Source organism: Oncorhynchus keta, chromosome 25, assembly GCF_023373465.1.
Source record: "Oncorhynchus keta strain PuntledgeMale-10-30-2019 chromosome 25, Oket_V2, whole genome shotgun sequence".
NCBI classification, from domain to species: Eukaryota; Metazoa; Chordata; class Actinopteri; order Salmoniformes; family Salmonidae; genus Oncorhynchus; species Oncorhynchus keta.
Window position 1 is genome coordinate 47059768 of NC_068445.1, and position 20207 is coordinate 47079974.

Sequence of the window (20207 nt, forward strand, 5' to 3'; positions counted from 1 at the left end):
CGGTATCACCTCTCTGTTGGTTCTACTAGTTAATGAAATCAGGTAACACCTCTCTGTTGGTTCTACTAGTTAATGAAAACAGGTAACACTTCTCTGTTGGTTCCACTAGTTAATGAAAACAGGTATCACTTCTCTGTTGGTTCTACTAGTTAATGAAAACAGGTAACACTTCTCTGTTGGTTCTACTAGTTAATGAAAACAGGTAACACCTCTCTGTTGGTTCTACTAGTTAATGAATACAGGTAACACTTCTCTGTTGGTTCTACTAGTTCATGAAAACAGGTAACACCTCTCTGTTGGTTCTACTAGTTCATGAAAACAGGTATCACCTCTCTGTTGGTTCTACTAGTTAATGAAAACAGGTAACACCTCTCTGTTGGTTCTACTAGTTAATGAATACAGGTAACACTTCTCTGTTGGTTCTACTAGTTCATGAAAACCGGTAACACTAGGTAACACTTCTCTGTTGGTTCCACTAGTTAATGAAAACAGGTAACACTTCTCTGTTGGTTCTACTAGTTCATGAAAACCGGTAACACTAGGTAACACTTCTCTGTTGGTTCCACTAGTTAATGAAAACCGGTATCACCTCTCTGTTGGTTCTACTAGTTAATGAAATCAGGTAACACCTCTCTGTTGGTTCTACTAGTTAATGAATACAGGTAACACCTCTCTGTTGGTTCTACTAGTTAATGAATACAGGTAACACTTCTCTGTTGGTTCTACTAGTTCATGAAAACCGGTAACACTAGGTAACACTTCTCTGTTGGTTCCACTAGTTAATGAAAACAGGTAACACTTCTCTGTTGGTTCTACTAGTTAATGAAAACAGGTAACACTTCTCTGTTGGTTCCACTAGTTAATGAAAACCGGTAACACCTCTCTGTTGGTTCTACTAGTTAATGAAAACAGGTAACACTTCTCTGTTGGTTCCACTAGTTAATGAAAACAGGTAACACCTCTCTGTTGGTTCTACTAGTTAATGAATACCGGTATCACCTCTCTGTTGGTTCTACTAGTTAATGAAAACAGGTATCACTTCTCTGTTGGTTCTACTAGTTAATGAAAACAGGTAACACTTCTCTGTTGGTTCTACTAGTTAATGAATACCGGTATCACCTCTCTGTTGGTTCTACTAGTTAATGACAACCGGTAACACCTCTCTGTTGGTTCTACTAGTTAATGAAAACAGGTAACACCTCTCTGTTGGTTCTACTAGTTAATGAAAACCGGTAACACCTCTCTGTTGGTTCCACTAGTTAATGAAAACCGGTAACACCTCTCTGTTGGTTCTACTAGTTAATGAAAACCGGTAACACTTCTCTGTTAGTTCTACTAGTTAATGAAAACCGGTAACACTTCTCTGTTGGTTCTACTAGTTAATGAAAACCGGTAACACTTCTCTGTTGGTTCTACTAGTTAATGAAAACCGGTAACACCTCTCTGTTGGTTCTACTAGTTAATGAAAACAGGTAACACTTCTCTGTTGGTTCTACTAGTTAATGAAAACAGGTAACACTTCTCTGTTGGTTCTACTAGTTAATGAAAACCGGTAACACCTCTCTGTTGGTTCTACTAGTTAATGAAAACAGGTAACACTTCTCTGTTGGTTCTACTAGTTAATGAAAACAGGTAACACCTCTCTGTTGGTTCTACTAGTTAATGAAAACCGGTATCACCTCTCTGTTGGTTCTACTAGTTAATGAAAACAGGTAACACTTCTCTGTTGGTTCTACTAGTTAATGAAAACAGGTAACACCTCTCTGTTGGTTCTACTAGTTAATGAAAACAGGTAACACTTCTCTGTTGGTTCTACTAGTTAATGAAAACAGGTAACACCTCTCTGTTGGTTCTACTAGTTAATGAAAACCGGTATCACCTCTCTGTTGGTTCTACTAGTTAATGAAAACAGGTAACACCTCTCTGTTGGTTCTACTAGTTAATGAAAACAGGTAACACTTCTCTGTTGGTTCTACTAGTTAATGAAAACAGGTAACACCTCTCTGTTGGTTCTACTAGTTAATGAAAACAGGTAACACTTCTCTGTTGGTTCCACTAGTTAATGAAAACAGGTAACACTTCTCTGTTGGTTCCACTAGTTAATGAAAACCGGTAACACTTCTCTGTTGGTTCTACTAGTTAATGAATACCGGTATCACCTCTCTGTTGGTTCTACTAGTTAATGAAAACCGGTAACACTTCTCTGTTGGTTCCACTAGTTAATGAAAACAGGTAACACTTCTCTGTTGGTTCTACTAGTTAATGAAAACAGGTAACACTTCTCTGTTGGTTCTACTAGTTAATGAAAACAGGTAACACTTCTCTGTTGGTTCTACTAGTTAATGAAAACAGGTAACACTTCTCTGTTGGTTCTACTAGTTAATGAAAACCGGTAACACCTCTCTGTTGGTTCTACTAGTTAATGAAAACAGGTAACACTTCTCTGTTGGTTCTACTAGTTAATGAAAACAGGTAACACTTCTCTGTTGGTTCTACTAGTTAATGAAAACCGGTAACACCTCTCTGTTGGTTCTACTAGTTAATGAAAACAGGTAACACTTCTCTGTTGGTTCTACTAGTTAATGAAAACAGGTAACACCTCTCTGTTGGTTCTACTAGTTAATGAAAACCGGTATCACCTCTCTGTTGGTTCTACTAGTTAATGAAAACAGGTAACACTTCTCTGTTGGTTCTACTAGTTAATGAAAACAGGTAACACCTCTCTGTTGGTTCTACTAGTTAATGAAAACAGGTAACACTTCTCTGTTGGTTCTACTAGTTAATGAAAACCGGTAACACTAGGTAACACTTCTCTGTTGGTTCCACTAGTTAATGAAAACAGGTAACACTTCTCTGTTGGTTCTACTAGTTAATGAAAACAGGTAACACTTCTCTGTTGGTTCCACTAGTTAATGAAAACCGGTAACACCTCTCTGTTGGTTCTACTAGTTAATGAAAACAGGTAACACTTCTCTGTTGGTTCCACTAGTTAATGAAAACAGGTAACACCTCTCTGTTGGTTCTACTAGTTAATGAATACCGGTATCACCTCTCTGTTGGTTCTACTAGTTAATGAAAACAGGTATCACTTCTCTGTTGGTTCTACTAGTTAATGAAAACAGGTAACACTTCTCTGTTGGTTCTACTAGTTAATGAATACCGGTATCACCTCTCTGTTGGTTCTACTAGTTAATGACAACCGGTAACACCTCTCTGTTGGTTCTACTAGTTAATGAAAACAGGTAACACCTCTCTGTTGGTTCTACTAGTTAATGAAAACCGGTAACACCTCTCTGTTGGTTCCACTAGTTAATGAAAACCGGTAACACCTCTCTGTTGGTTCTACTAGTTAATGAAAACCGGTAACACTTCTCTGTTAGTTCTACTAGTTAATGAAAACCGGTAACACTTCTCTGTTGGTTCTACTAGTTAATGAAAACCGGTAACACTTCTCTGTTGGTTCTACTAGTTAATGAAAACCGGTAACACCTCTCTGTTGGTTCTACTAGTTAATGAAAACAGGTAACACTTCTCTGTTGGTTCTACTAGTTAATGAAAACAGGTAACACTTCTCTGTTGGTTCTACTAGTTAATGAAAACCGGTAACACCTCTCTGTTGGTTCTACTAGTTAATGAAAACAGGTAACACTTCTCTGTTGGTTCTACTAGTTAATGAAAACAGGTAACACCTCTCTGTTGGTTCTACTAGTTAATGAAAACCGGTATCACCTCTCTGTTGGTTCTACTAGTTAATGAAAACAGGTAACACTTCTCTGTTGGTTCTACTAGTTAATGAAAACAGGTAACACCTCTCTGTTGGTTCTACTAGTTAATGAAAACAGGTAACACTTCTCTGTTGGTTCTACTAGTTAATGAAAACAGGTAACACCTCTCTGTTGGTTCTACTAGTTAATGAAAACCGGTATCACCTCTCTGTTGGTTCTACTAGTTAATGAAAACAGGTAACACCTCTCTGTTGGTTCTACTAGTTAATGAAAACAGGTAACACTTCTCTGTTGGTTCTACTAGTTAATGAAAACAGGTAACACCTCTCTGTTGGTTCTACTAGTTAATGAAAACAGGTAACACTTCTCTGTTGGTTCCACTAGTTAATGAAAACAGGTAACACTTCTCTGTTGGTTCCACTAGTTAATGAAAACCGGTAACACTTCTCTGTTGGTTCTACTAGTTAATGAATACCGGTATCACCTCTCTGTTGGTTCTACTAGTTAATGAAAACCGGTAACACTTCTCTGTTGGTTCCACTAGTTAATGAAAACAGGTAACACTTCTCTGTTGGTTCTACTAGTTAATGAAAACAGGTAACACTTCTCTGTTGGTTCTACTAGTTAATGAAAACAGGTAACACTTCTCTGTTGGTTCTACTAGTTAATGAAAACAGGTAACACTTCTCTGTTGGTTCTACTAGTTAATGAAAACCGGTAACACCTCTCTGTTGGTTCTACTAGTTAATGAAAACCGGTAACACTAGGTAACACTTCTCTGTTGGTTCCACTAGTTAATGAAAACAGGTAACACTTCTCTGTTGGTTCTACTAGTTAATGAAAACAGGTAACACTTCTCTGTTGGTTCCACTAGTTAATGAAAACCGGTAACACCTCTCTGTTGGTTCTACTAGTTAATGAAAACAGGTAACACTTCTCTGTTGGTTCCACTAGTTAATGAAAACAGGTAACACCTCTCTGTTGGTTCTACTAGTTAATGAATACCGGTATCACCTCTCTGTTGGTTCTACTAGTTAATGAAAACAGGTATCACTTCTCTGTTGGTTCTACTAGTTAATGAAAACAGGTAACACTTCTCTGTTGGTTCTACTAGTTAATGAATACCGGTATCACCTCTCTGTTGGTTCTACTAGTTAATGACAACCGGTAACACCTCTCTGTTGGTTCTACTAGTTAATGAAAACAGGTAACACCTCTCTGTTGGTTCCACTAGTTAATGAAAACCGGTAACACCTCTCTGTTGGTTCTACTAGTTAATGAAAACCGGTAACACTTCTCTGTTAGTTCTACTAGTTAATGAAAACAGGTAACACTTCTCTGTTGGTTCTACTAGTTAATGAAAACAGGTAACACCTCTCTGTTGGTTCTACTAGTTAATGAAAACAGGTAACACTTCTCTGTTGGTTCCACTAGTTAATGAAAACAGGTAACACTTCTCTGTTGGTTCCACTAGTTAATGAAAACCGGTAACACTTCTCTGTTGGTTCTACTAGTTAATGAATACCGATATCACCTCTCTGTTGGTTCTACTAGTTAATGAAAACCGGTAACACTTCTCTGTTGGTTCCACTAGTTAATGAAAACAGGTAACACTTCTCTGTTGGTTCTACTAGTTAATGAAAACAGGTAACACTTCTCTGTTGGTTCTACTAGTTAATGAAAACAGGTAACACTTCTCTGTTGGTTCTACTAGTTAATGAAAACAGGTAACACTTCTCTGTTGGTTCTACTAGTTAATGAAAACCGGTAACACCTCTCTGTTGGTTCTACTAGTTAATGAAAACAGGTAACACTTCTCTGTTGGTTCTACTAGTTAATGAAAACAGGTAACACTTCTCTGTTGGTTCTACTAGTTAATGAAAACCGGTAACACCTCTCTGTTGGTTCTACTAGTTAATGAAAACAGGTAACACTTCTCTGTTGGTTCTACTAGTTAATGAAAACAGGTAACACCTCTCTGTTGGTTCTACTAGTTAATGAAAACCGGTATCACCTCTCTGTTGGTTCTACTAGTTAATGAAAACAGGTAACACTTCTCTGTTGGTTCTACTAGTTAATGAAAACAGGTAACACCTCTCTGTTGGTTCTACTAGTTAATGAAAACAGGTAACACTTCTCTGTTGGTTCTACTAGTTAATGAAAACCGGTAACACTAGGTAACACTTCTCTGTTGGTTCCACTAGTTAATGAAAACAGGTAACACTTCTCTGTTGGTTCTACTAGTTAATGAAAACAGGTAACACTTCTCTGTTGGTTCCACTAGTTAATGAAAACCGGTAACACCTCTCTGTTGGTTCTACTAGTTAATGAAAACAGGTAACACTTCTCTGTTGGTTCCACTAGTTAATGAAAACCGGTAACACTTCTCTGTTGGTTCTACTAGTTAATGAAAACCGGTAACACCTCTCTGTTGGTTCTACTAGTTAATGAAAACCGGTAACACTTCTCTGTTGGTTCCACTAGTTAATGAAAACAGGTAACACTTCTCTGTTGGTTCTACTAGTTCATGAAAACCGGTAACACTAGGTAACACTTCTCTGTTGGTTCCACTAGTTAATGAAAACCGGTAACACCTCTCTGTTGGTTCTACTAGTTAATGAAAACAGGTAACACCTCTCTGTTGGTTCTACTAGTTAATGAAAACAGGTAACACTTCTCTGTTGGTTCTACTAGTTAATGAAAACCGGTAACACTTCTCTGTTGGTTCCACTAGTTAATGAAAACAGGTAACACTTCTCTGTTGGTTCTACTAGTTAATGAAAACAGGTAACACTTCTCTGTTGGTTCCACTAGTTAATGAAAACAGGTAACACTTCTCTGTTGGTTCTACTAGTTAATGAAAACAGGTAACACTTCTCTGTTGGTTCCACTAGTTAATGAAAACAGGTAACACTTCTCTGTTGGTTCTACTAGTTAATGAAAACAGGTAACACCTCTCTGTTGGTTCTACTAGTTAATGAAAACCGGTAACACCTCTCTGTTGGTTCCACTAGTTAATGAAAACAGGTAACACTTCTCTGTTGGTTCTACTAGTTAATGAAAACAGGTAACACTTCTCTGTTGGTTCCACTAGTTAATGAAAACAGGTAACACTTCTCTGTTGGTTCTACTAGTTAATGAAAACAGGTAACACCTCTCTGTTGGTTCTACTAGTTAATGAAAACCGGTAACACCTCTCTGTTGGTTCCACTAGTTAATGAAAACCGGTAACACCTCTCTGTTGGTTCTACTAGTTAATGAAAACCGGTAACACTTCTCTGTTAGTTCTACTAGTTAATGAAAACCGGTAACACTTCTCTGTTGGTTCTACTAGTTAATGAAAACCGGTAACACTTCTCTGTTGGTTCTACTAGTTAATGAAAACCGGTAACACCTCTCTGTTGGTTCTACTAGTTAATGAAAACAGGTAACACTTCTCTGTTGGTTCTACTAGTTAATGAAAACAGGTAACACTTCTCTGTTGGTTCTACTAGTTAATGAAAACAGGTAACACTTCTCTGTTGGTTCTACTAGTTAATGAAAACAGGTAACACTTCTCTGTTGGTTCCACTAGTTAATGAAAACAGGTAACACCTCTCTGTTGGTTCTACTAGTTAATGAATACCGGTATCACCTCTCTGTTGGTTCTACTAGTTAATGAAAACAGGTATCACTTCTCTGTTGGTTCTACTAGTTAATGAAAACAGGTAACACTTCTCTGTTGGTTCTACTAGTTAATGAATACCGGTATCACCTCTCTGTTGGTTCTACTAGTTAATGACAACCGGTAACACCTCTCTGTTGGTTCTACTAGTTAATGAAAACAGGTAACACCTCTCTGTTGGTTCTACTAGTTAATGAAAACCGGTAACACCTCTCTGTTGGTTCCACTAGTTAATGAAAACCGGTAACACCTCTCTGTTGGTTCTACTAGTTAATGAAAACCGGTAACACTTCTCTGTTAGTTCTACTAGTTAATGAAAACCGGTAACACTTCTCTGTTGGTTCTACTAGTTAATGAAAACCGGTAACACTTCTCTGTTGGTTCTACTAGTTAATGAAAACCGGTAACACCTCTCTGTTGGTTCTACTAGTTAATGAAAACAGGTAACACTTCTCTGTTGGTTCTACTAGTTAATGAAAACAGGTAACACTTCTCTGTTGGTTCTACTAGTTAATGAAAACCGGTAACACCTCTCTGTTGGTTCTACTAGTTAATGAAAACAGGTAACACTTCTCTGTTGGTTCTACTAGTTAATGAAAACAGGTAACACCTCTCTGTTGGTTCTACTAGTTAATGAAAACCGGTATCACCTCTCTGTTGGTTCTACTAGTTAATGAAAACAGGTAACACTTCTCTGTTGGTTCTACTAGTTAATGAAAACAGGTAACACCTCTCTGTTGGTTCTACTAGTTAATGAAAACAGGTAACACTTCTCTGTTGGTTCTACTAGTTAATGAAAACAGGTAACACCTCTCTGTTGGTTCTACTAGTTAATGAAAACCGGTATCACCTCTCTGTTGGTTCTACTAGTTAATGAAAACAGGTAACACCTCTCTGTTGGTTCTACTAGTTAATGAAAACAGGTAACACTTCTCTGTTGGTTCTACTAGTTAATGAAAACAGGTAACACCTCTCTGTTGGTTCTACTAGTTAATGAAAACAGGTAACACTTCTCTGTTGGTTCCACTAGTTAATGAAAACAGGTAACACTTCTCTGTTGGTTCCACTAGTTAATGAAAACCGGTAACACTTCTCTGTTGGTTCTACTAGTTAATGAATACCGGTATCACCTCTCTGTTGGTTCTACTAGTTAATGAAAACCGGTAACACTTCTCTGTTGGTTCCACTAGTTAATGAAAACAGGTAACACTTCTCTGTTGGTTCTACTAGTTAATGAAAACAGGTAACACTTCTCTGTTGGTTCTACTAGTTAATGAAAACAGGTAACACTTCTCTGTTGGTTCTACTAGTTAATGAAAACAGGTAACACTTCTCTGTTGGTTCTACTAGTTAATGAAAACCGGTAACACCTCTCTGTTGGTTCTACTAGTTAATGAAAACCGGTAACACTAGGTAACACTTCTCTGTTGGTTCCACTAGTTAATGAAAACAGGTAACACTTCTCTGTTGGTTCTACTAGTTAATGAAAACAGGTAACACTTCTCTGTTGGTTCCACTAGTTAATGAAAACCGGTAACACCTCTCTGTTGGTTCTACTAGTTAATGAAAACAGGTAACACTTCTCTGTTGGTTCCACTAGTTAATGAAAACAGGTAACACCTCTCTGTTGGTTCTACTAGTTAATGAATACCGGTATCACCTCTCTGTTGGTTCTACTAGTTAATGAAAACAGGTATCACTTCTCTGTTGGTTCTACTAGTTAATGAAAACAGGTAACACTTCTCTGTTGGTTCTACTAGTTAATGAATACCGGTATCACCTCTCTGTTGGTTCTACTAGTTAATGACAACCGGTAACACCTCTCTGTTGGTTCTACTAGTTAATGAAAACAGGTAACACCTCTCTGTTGGTTCTACTAGTTAATGAAAACCGGTAACACCTCTCTGTTGGTTCCACTAGTTAATGAAAACCGGTAACACCTCTCTGTTGGTTCTACTAGTTAATGAAAACCGGTAACACTTCTCTGTTAGTTCTACTAGTTAATGAAAACCGGTAACACTTCTCTGTTGGTTCTACTAGTTAATGAAAACCGGTAACACCTCTCTGTTGGTTCTACTAGTTAATGAAAACAGGTAACACTTCTCTGTTGGTTCTACTAGTTAATGAAAACAGGTAACACTTCTCTGTTGGTTCTACTAGTTAATGAAAACCGGTAACACCTCTCTGTTGGTTCTACTAGTTAATGAAAACAGGTAACACTTCTCTGTTGGTTCTACTAGTTAATGAAAACAGGTAACACCTCTCTGTTGGTTCTACTAGTTAATGAAAACCGGTATCACCTCTCTGTTGGTTCTACTAGTTAATGAAAACAGGTAACACTTCTCTGTTGGTTCTACTAGTTAATGAAAACAGGTAACACCTCTCTGTTGGTTCTACTAGTTAATGAAAACAGGTAACACTTCTCTGTTGGTTCTACTAGTTAATGAAAACAGGTAACACCTCTCTGTTGGTTCTACTAGTTAATGAAAACCGGTATCACCTCTCTGTTGGTTCTACTAGTTAATGAAAACAGGTAACACCTCTCTGTTGGTTCTACTAGTTAATGAAAACAGGTAACACTTCTCTGTTGGTTCTACTAGTTAATGAAAACAGGTAACACCTCTCTGTTGGTTCTACTAGTTAATGAAAACAGGTAACACTTCTCTGTTGGTTCCACTAGTTAATGAAAACAGGTAACACTTCTCTGTTGGTTCCACTAGTTAATGAAAACCGGTAACACTTCTCTGTTGGTTCTACTAGTTAATGAATACCGGTATCACCTCTCTGTTGGTTCTACTAGTTAATGAAAACCGGTAACACTTCTCTGTTGGTTCCACTAGTTAATGAAAACAGGTAACACTTCTCTGTTGGTTCTACTAGTTAATGAAAACAGGTAACACTTCTCTGTTGGTTCTACTAGTTAATGAAAACAGGTAACACTTCTCTGTTGGTTCTACTAGTTAATGAAAACCGGTAACACCTCTCTGTTGGTTCTACTAGTTAATGAAAACAGGTAACACTTCTCTGTTGGTTCTACTAGTTAATGAAAACAGGTAACACTTCTCTGTTGGTTCTACTAGTTAATGAAAACCGGTAACACCTCTCTGTTGGTTCTACTAGTTAATGAAAACAGGTAACACTTCTCTGTTGGTTCTACTAGTTAATGAAAACAGGTAACACCTCTCTGTTGGTTCTACTAGTTAATGAAAACCGGTATCACCTCTCTGTTGGTTCTACTAGTTAATGAAAACAGGTAACACTTCTCTGTTGGTTCTACTAGTTAATGAAAACAGGTAACACCTCTCTGTTGGTTCTACTAGTTAATGAAAACAGGTAACACTTCTCTGTTGGTTCTACTAGTTAATGAAAACAGGTAACACCTCTCTGTTGGTTCTACTAGTTAATGAAAACCGGTATCACCTCTCTGTTGGTTCTACTAGTTAATGAAAACAGGTAACACCTCTCTGTTGGTTCTACTAGTTAATGAAAACAGGTAACACTTCTCTGTTGGTTCTACTAGTTAATGAAAACAGGTAACACCTCTCTGTTGGTTCTACTAGTTAATGAAAACAGGTAACACTTCTCTGTTGGTTCCACTAGTTAATGAAAACAGGTAACACTTCTCTGTTGGTTCCACTAGTTAATGAAAACCGGTAACACTTCTCTGTTGGTTCTACTAGTTAATGAAAACCGGTAACACTTCTCTGTTGGTTCCACTAGTTAATGAAAACCGGTAACACTTCTCTGTTGGTTCTACTAGTTAATGAATACCGGTATCACCTCTCTGTTGGTTCTACTAGTTAATGAAAACCGGTAACACTTCTCTGTTGGTTCTACTAGTTAATGAAAACAGGTAACACTTCTCTGTTGGTTCCACTAGTTAATGAAAACCGGTAACACTTCTCTGTTGGTTCTACTAGTTAATGAATACCGGTATCACCTCTCTGTTGGTTCTACTAGTTAATGAATACCGGTATCACCTCTCTGTTGGTTCTACTAGTTAATGAATACCGGTAACACCTCTCTGTTGGTTCTACTAGTTAATGAATACCGGTATCACCTCTCTGTTGGTTCTACTAGTTAATGAATACCGGTAACACCTCTCTGTTGGTTCTTTCAGTTTCACAATTGATGGATATTATTGTAAAAAAAAGAAGTAATTATATTGAAAAGCCTCTAACAATAACTGTCAGGTTCTGTTCTTACCACAAACATCTTCTGATTTCTAATACATCAGTCATTTCCTGATCTGTCTTCCCCACAATCTCCGCTCTGCTCCTTATATTTTACGTTTTATACCCCAGGACTTCTTTGACTACAGCCACACAATACATCCTCCTCTTTACACGGGATGTTTACACAGAGTCAGGTAACACATTGTCTCTTTTACACGTGATGTTTACACAGAGTCAGGTAACACATTGTCTCCTTTACACGGGATGTTTACACAGAGTCAGGTAACACATTGTCTCTTTTACACGTGATGTTTACACAGAGTCAGGTAACACATTGTCTCTTTTACACGTGATGTTTACACAGAGTCAGGTAACACATTGTCTCCTTTACACGTGATGTTTACACAGAGTCAGGTAACACATTGTCTCCTTTACACGTGATGTTTACACAGAGTCAGGTAACACATTGTCTCCTTTACACGTGATGTTTACACAGAGTCAGGTAACACATTGTCTCTTTTACACGTGATGTTTACACAGAGTCAGGTAACACATTGTCTCTTTTACACGTGATGTTTACACAGAGTCAGGTAACACATTGTCTCCTTTACACGGGATGTTTACACAGAGTCAGGTAACACATTGTCTCTTTTACACGTGATGTTTACACAGAGTCAGGTAACACATTGTCTCTTTTACACGTGATGTTTACACAGAGTCAGGTAACACATTGTCTCTTTTACACGTGATGTTTACACAGAGTCAGGTAACACATTGTCTCCTTTACACGGGATGTTTACACAGAGTCAGGTAACACATTGTCTCTTTTACACGTGATGTTTACACAGAGTCAGGTAACACATTGTCTCTTTTACACGTGATGTTTACACAGAGTCAGGTAACACATTGTCTCCTTTACACGTGATGTTTACACAGAGTCAGGTAACACATTGTCTCTTTTACACGGGATGTTTACACAGAGTCAGGTAACACATTGTCTCTTTTACACGTGATGTTTACACAGAGTCAGGAAACACATTGTCTCTTTTACACGTGATGTTTACACAGAGTCAGGTAACACATTGTCTCTTTTACACGGGATGTTTACACAGTCAGGTAACACATTGTCTCTTTTACACGTGATGTTTACACAGAGTCAGGTAACACATTGTCTCTTTTACACGTGATGTTTACACAGAGTCAGGTAACACATTGTCTCTTTTACACGTGATGTTTACACAGAGTCAGGTAACACATTGTCTCCTTTACACGTGATGTTTACACAGAGTCAGGTAACACATTGTCTCCTTTACTGTTTACACAGAGTCAGGTAACACATTGGTCCTTTACACGGGATGTTTACACAGAGTCAGGTAACACATTGTCTCCTTTACACGTGATGTTTACACAGAGTCAGGTAACACATTGTCTCCTTTACACGTGATGTTTACACAGAGTCAGGTAACACATTGTCTCTTTTACACGGGATGTTTACACAGAGTCAGGTAACACATTGTCTCTTTTACACGTGATGTTTACACAGAGTCAGGTAACACATTGTCTCCTTTACACGTGATGTTTACACAGAGTCAGGTAACACATTGTCTCCTTTACACGTGATGTTTACACAGAGTCAGGTAACACATTGTCTCTTTTACACGGGATGTTTACACAGAGTCAGGTAACACATTGTCTCTTTTACACGTGATGTTTACACAGAGTCAGGAAACACATTGTCTCTTTTACACGTGATGTTTACACAGAGTCAGGTAACACATTGTCTCTTTTACACGGGATGTTTACACAGTCAGGTAACACATTGTCTCTTTTACACGTGATGTTTACACAGAGTCAGGTAACACATTGTCTCTTTTACACGTGATGTTTACACAGAGTCAGGTAACACATTGTCTCCTTTACACGTGATGTTTACACAGAGTCAGGTAACACATTGTCTCCTTTACACGTGATGTTTACACAGAGTCAGGTAACACATTGTCTCCTTTACACGGGATGTTTACACAGAGTCAGGTAACACATTGTCTCTTTTACACGTGATGTTTACACAGAGTCAGGTAACACATTGTCTCCTTTACACGTGATGTTTACACAGAGTCAGGTAACACATTGTCTCTTTTACACGGGATGTTTACACAGTCAGGTAACACATTGTCTCTTTTACACGGGATGTTTACACAGTCAGGTAACACATTGTCTCTTTTACACGTGATGTTTACACAGAGTCAGGTAACACATTGTCTCTTTTACACGTGATGTTTACACAGAGTCAGGTAACACATTGTCTCCTTTACACGTGATGTTTACACAGAGTCAGGTAACACATTGTCTCCTTTACACGTGATGTTTACACAGAGTCAGGTAACACATTGTCTTTACACGGGATGTTTACACAGAGTCAGGTAACACATTGTCTCCTTTACACGTGATGTTTACACAGAGTCAGGTAACACATTGTCTCCTTTACACGTGATGTTTACACAGAGTCAGGTAACACATTGTCTCTTTTACACGGGATGTTTACACAGAGTCAGGTAACACATTGTCTCTTTTACACGTGATGTTTACACAGAGTCAGGTAACACATTGTCTCCTTTACACGTGATGTTTACACAGAGTCAGGTAACACATTGTCTCCTTTACACGTGATGTTTACACAGAGTCAGGTAACACATTGTCTCCTTTACACGGGATGTTTACACAGAGTCAGGTAACACATTGTCTCCTTTACACGGGATGTTTACACAGAGTCAGGTAACACATTGTCTCTTTTACACGTGATGTTTACACAGAGTCAGGTAACACATTGTCTCTTTTACACGTGATGTTTACACAGAGTCAGGTAACACATTGTCTCCTTTACACGTGATGTTTACACAGAGTCAGGTAACACATTGTCTCTTTTACACGTGATGTTTACACAGAGTCAGGTAACACATTGTCTCTTTTACACGGGATGTTTACACAGAGTCAGGAAACACATTGGTCCTTTCATAGGTGAAGATAATCTGTGGTGTCATCTGCTTCATGGCCCACGTGCCATCAGGCAATTCTACCAAATCTATCACAGGGTCGTGATCTGACAGGGGTGTCGCCATGTAAGATGAACCTTCGCCCCTCTTCTCTCTACCTCTGTCTTTGGTTGAGGCCTCTTCTCTCTACCTCTGTCTGTGGTTGAGGCCTCTTCTCTCTACCTCTGTCTTTGGTTGAGGCCTCTTCTCTCTACCTCTGTCTGGGTTCTGCTTGCTACTCATCTGTCTTTGGTTGAGGCCTCTTCTCTCTACCTCTGTCTGGGTTCTGCTGCTACTCATCTGTCTGTGGTTGAGGCCTCTTCTCTCTACCTCTGTCTTTGGTTGAGGCCTCTTCTCTCTACCTCTGTCTGGGTTCTGCTGCTACTCATCTGTCTGTGGTTGAGGCCTCTTCTCTCTACCTCTGTCTTTGGTTGAGGCCTCTTCTCTCTACCTCTGTCTGGGTTCTGCTGCTACTCATCTGTCTGTGGTTGAGGCCTCTTCTCTCTACCTCTGTCTGGGTTCTGCTTGCTACTCATCTGTCTGTGGTTGAGGCCTCTTCTCTCTACCTCTGTCTGGGTTCTGCTTGCTACTCATCTGTCTGTGGTTGAGGCCTCTTCTCTCTACCTCTGTCTGGGTTCTGCTGCTACTCATCTGTCTGTGGTTGAGGCCTCTTCTCTCTACCTCTGTCTGGGTTCTGCTGCTACTCATCTGTCTGTGGTTGAGGCCTCTTCTCTCTACCTCTGTCTGGGTTCTGCTTGCTACTCATCTGTCTGTGGTTGAGGCCTCTTCTCTCTACCTCTGTCTGGGTTCTGCTGCTACTCATCTGTCTGTGGTTGAGGCCTCTTCTCTCTACCTCTGTCTGGGTTCTGCTGCTACTCATCTGTCTGTGGTTGAGGCCTCTTCTCTCTACCTCTGTCTGGGTTCTGCTGCTACTCATCTGTCTGTGGTTGAGGCCTCTTCTCTCTACCTCTGTCTGGGTTCTGCTTGCTACTCATCTGTCTGTGGTTGAGGCCTCTTCTCTCTACCTCTGTCTGGGTTCTGCTTGCTACTCATCTGTCTGTGGTTGAGGCCTCTTCTCTCTACCTCTGTCTGGGTTCTGCTGCTACTCATCTGTCCGTGGTTGAGGCCCCTTCTCTCTACCTCTGTCTGGGTTCTGCTTGCTACTCATCTGTCTGTGGTTGAGGCCTCTTCTCTCTACCTCTGTCTGGGTTCTGCTTGCTACTCATCTGTCTGTGGTTGAGGCCTCTTCTCTCTACCTCTGTCTGGGTTCTGCTGCTACTCATCTGTCTGTGGTTGAGGCCTCTTCTCTCTACCTCTGTCTGGGTTCTGCTTGCTACTCATCTGTCTGTGGTTGAGGCCTCTTCTACCTCTTCCTTGTCTCAGTGTTACCATAGCTCTGACTGGAGACTGGAGAAATCACCAGATCATATGGACTTGGCTGATTGATTACCCATTTAGTTTGTCTCTGCCTGCAAATCGTCTCCCTAAAAGGTAGGCTATGTCCTATAGGCCTATGTAAAACATAGGAGTTGTGTCTGTCATCATTCTCTCTGCTTCCAGTTCAGTAGCCGTACCTGTGAGATCAGGTGAGCGTGTTGTCTCTATTAAATAGAGTAGACTGTAGCCAATGCCTGGGTGGAGAAGCACAGGGCAGTTATCTTTCCAAGGAAATGTACTTCCTAAATAGGCCTATGATTAGGCTATAGTTTACTACATTGTCTAGAAATTGGCCTAAATATTGATCCCTCGTATTTATCCTCTCTGAAAATCTTCCCACTCCTTAAAGGGTAGGCAAAAATAACAGCTCAAGAGGAAGTGCAAGTCTCTCCAATTCTGCTCTTTCCAATCTACATCCAGCATGTTGGCTGATAAAGCCCAGTAATACAATATGAAGGGCCATGTGAGAATCTCTGGTCATTTAAATCTCTTAAGTTATTTTTTTCCCCCTCGCATTTGATATTGCCTATAGGGCGAAAAATAGTTGAGACCGTGGTTGGCAAAATGAGCTCAGTCACGTCACATACTGTACGCCTAAAATAACATTGTGAGACTGCGGGTGGGGTGGGACAACAACGACTGCGGGTGCAGGCAGGAGCCGAATGAAGAAACCGGTCCTGTGTAGACCTCTACTGTGCACCATGTAACCATAGAGCTGTTTACGACTGTGTCAGTGTGAAAAGTAGGGAATTAGTTAGGGAAACTGACCAATAACATTACATTACCATACTAACTAATACAACTCACATCGCAAGGCCCAGTACATCACAAGGGGAAAAGCTGCCTGCCATCCAGGACCTCTATACCAGGCGGTGTCAGGTTCTAAAAATTGTTGGCAAGGCAAGCGGTACCAGAGTGTCAAGTCTAGGACAACAAGGCTTCTCAACAGTTTTTACCCCCAAGCCATAAGACTCCTGAACAGGTAATCAAATGGCTACTGGGAATATTTGCATTGTGTGTGTCCCCCCCCCCCAACCCCTCTTTTACGCTGCTGCTGCTACTCTAATTATCTGTTTATCATATATGCGTAGTCACTTTAACCATATACTTTAACTGCACTTCACGACCAACCAGTGCGCAAATTGGCTAACCAGGCTCTCTGCATTGTGTTCCACCACCCCAACCCCTCTTTTTACGCTTCTGCTACTCTCTGTTCATCATATATGCATAGTCACTTTAACCATATCTACATGTACATACTACCTCAATCAGCCTGACTAACAGGTGTCTGGTATGTAGCCTTGCTACTCTCTGTTCATCATATATGCATAGTCACTTTAACCATACCTACATGTACATACTACCTCAATCAGCCCGACTAACCGGTGCCTGTATATAGACTTGCTACTCTTATTTTCAAATGTCTTTTTACTCTTGTTTTATATCTTTACTTAATTACTTACCTACACACACACACACACACACACACACACACACATACCCTTTCCCCCTGGACCATTGGTTAGAGCCTGTAATTGTAAGGTCTACTGCACCTTTGATTTGATTTGCATTGAAAAAACGTCAGAATATCAACATTAAATAGCTTGGCCCAGAGGTTTCAGGTCTAGTGTGATTAATGCAAAAATAATAGCTAACGTTAGCCAACTTTTTGGCCAGCTCCCTCTCTAACGGTTTATCAACTGGCGAAAAGCTAGCCAAATTAATTTACTTCTGAAACGGGACAGAACAAACGCTACATAAACATTTCTGTACAAAGACCTGTTAGATAGTGGTATGAGGTGGCTAGTATTACTATCTGACAGATAACTAGAGGCTAGAGGTGACATGGCTGTGGTAGCTACTCGTTAGCGTAGCTTATTCATTCACCTCAGTCGAGAGGGGATGGAACATTAGCTAATGTTACATGTCAGTTACACTACTAGCTCAGCACTTGGGAATAAACGCTAGTTTAGTATCTTTTTCTGTTATTTTAAACAGCAGTTGCCTTGCCTAGCTATATCAGTCAATTAAATAGTAGCCGGTTTCTGCTCTGCTTGCTTTTACAACTCGGTGCAACACATACACACTGAACTATGCTCAACTCTCCCGTGCAATTAGGGTTAGAATCAGAGGAGGAGGTCGGTCCTGTGAGGGTTAGAATCAGAGGAGGAGGTCGGTCCTGTTAGGGTTAGAATCAGAACAGGTGGTCAGTCCTGTTAGGGTTAGAATCAGAGCAGGTGGTCAGCCCATTTCAAGTCTTCATAGAAACTCTCTGAACCTGTTGGTATCAGACCTCATGTGCTCCGATACCGTCTGCCCGATGGTAAGGTAGTGAACAGCTCGTGGCTGGTGTGTTCCTCTAGCTCTATTTTGTGTAGATGTCCTGGATGGGTGGGAGCACGGTCCCAGTGATGTACTGGTCTGTCTTCACCACCCGCTGGAGGACCACGGTCCCAGTGATGCACCGGTCCGTCTTCACCACCCGCTGGAGGACCACGGTCCCAGTGATGTACCGGTCCGTCTTCACCACCCGCTGGAGGACCACGGTCCCAGTGATGCACCGGTCCATCTTCACCACCCTCTGGAGGACCACGGTCCCAGTGATGTACCGGTCCGTCTTCACCACCCTCTGGAGGACCACGGTCCCAGTGATGTACCGGTCCGTCTTCACCACCCGCTGGAGGACCACGGTCCCAGTGATGCACCGGTCCATCTTCACCACCCTCTGGAGGACCACGGTCCCAGTGATGTACCGGTCCGTCTTCACCACCCTCTGGAGGACCACGGTCCCAGTGATGTACCGGTCCGTCTTCACCACCCGCTGGAGGACCACGGTCCCAGTGATGTACCGGTCCGTCTTCACCACCCTCTGGAGGACCACGGTCCCAGTGATGTACCGGTCCGTCTTCACCACCCTCTGGAGGACCACGGTCCCAGTGATGTACCGGTCCGTCTTCACCACCCTCTGGAGGACCACGGTCCCAGTGATGTACCGGTCCGTCTTCACCACCCTCTGGAGGACCACGGTCCCAGTGATGTACCGGTCCGTCTTCACCACCCTCTGGAGGACCACGGTCCCAGTGATGTACCGGTCCGTCTTCACCACCCTCTGGAGGACCACGGTCCCAGTGATGTACCGGTCCGTCTTCACCACCCTCTGGAGGACCACAGTCCCAGTGATGTACCGGTCCGTCTTCACCACCCTCTGGAGGACCACGGTCCCAGTGATGTACCGGTCCGTCTTCACCACCCTCTGGAGGGCCTGGCAGTCGTGGATGGAGTGATTCCTGTATCAGGTCATGATGCAACCGGTCAGGACTCTCTCAATGGTGCAGAGGTACTATTTGGAGAGGACCCGGGGTGGCATGCTGAATTTCTTCAATCGCCTTAGGAAGTAGGGACGCTGTTGCCCCCTCTTGACAAGAGTGATGGTGATGTTCATCCATGTGAAGTCCTCAGTGATGTGGTCGCTGAAGAACTTAAAACTCGTGACTCTCTATTGCAGTCCCGTTGTTGTGGATCGGGGCTCTGCTTCCTGAAGTCATCAATCAACTCCCTTTTGTTTTGCTGACATTGAGGGAGAGGTTGTTGTCATGACACCACAATTCCAGTTCACTTCCTCCCTATAGCCTGACTCGTCATTCTTGGTTATCAGGCCTACAACCGTGTTATCGGCAGCAAACTTGATGATGGAGTTGATGTGGTGCCCCTGTGTTAAAAGAGTCAGTCTGGAGGAGTTGTTGTTGCCAATCCTCACAGCCTGTGGTCTGCTCGTTGTTATCCTCATATTGCTGCTTCCTTCCTGTCAGGATCCAGTTGCAAAGGAAGAGGGTGGTGGGGGGTGGGGGTGGGGGGCCCGCTGGACCATTTAAATAGAGGGAATAAACCAGGAAATGGACCTGTGTGTGTGTGTGTGTGTGTGTGTGTCCCAAAGACACCCTATTCCCTAAATAGTGCACCCTACTGGTCAAAAGCAGTGCACTATAGGGAATAGGGTGCCATTTGGGACACAAATGTGATGCCTAGCGTGTGAGAGCCCTGAAGAACATGGCGATCTGAGGAAGAAAAGGAGAAACAGTATCTTATCTGATCGGCTCTTGATTTGTGTGGAAACTATTCATTGAAATGTTGTATGTAGAGTTTATATCAATGTCCATGCATTTACTTTTGTCGCTTC

At 41.2% G+C, this 20207-nt stretch overlaps 2 long non-coding RNA genes across 10 annotated transcripts; one reads left to right on the forward strand and one right to left on the reverse strand.

Moving 5' to 3' along the window:
• Nucleotides 1-11848: 11848 nt before the first annotated feature.
• Nucleotides 11849-13647, forward strand: LOC127911951 (uncharacterized). Of its 2 annotated transcripts, none has more exons than XR_008079855.1 (4): nt 11849-11978; nt 12595-12638; nt 12681-12724; nt 13246-13647. It is a non-coding gene; the product is annotated as an uncharacterized LOC127911951 (long non-coding RNA). The 2 variants fall into 2 exon arrangements; XR_008079854.1 differs by lacking the exon at nt 11849-11978 and adding an exon at nt 12377-12506.
• Nucleotides 13648-14413: 766 nt separating this feature from the next.
• On the reverse strand, nt 14414-16846 carry LOC127911952 (uncharacterized). 8 transcript variants are annotated; one of them, XR_008079859.1, is made up of 4 exons: nt 15850-16846; nt 15045-15560; nt 14956-15012; nt 14414-14923 (listed from the first exon to the last, which is right to left on the reverse strand). It is a non-coding gene; the product is annotated as an uncharacterized LOC127911952 (long non-coding RNA). The 8 variants fall into 8 exon arrangements; XR_008079857.1 differs by lacking the exon at nt 14414-14923 and having other exon boundaries at nt 14934-15012; nt 15045-15331; nt 15390-15560; XR_008079863.1 differs by lacking the exon at nt 14956-15012 and having other exon boundaries at nt 15218-15560.
• Nucleotides 16847-20207: the final 3361 nt, after the last annotated feature.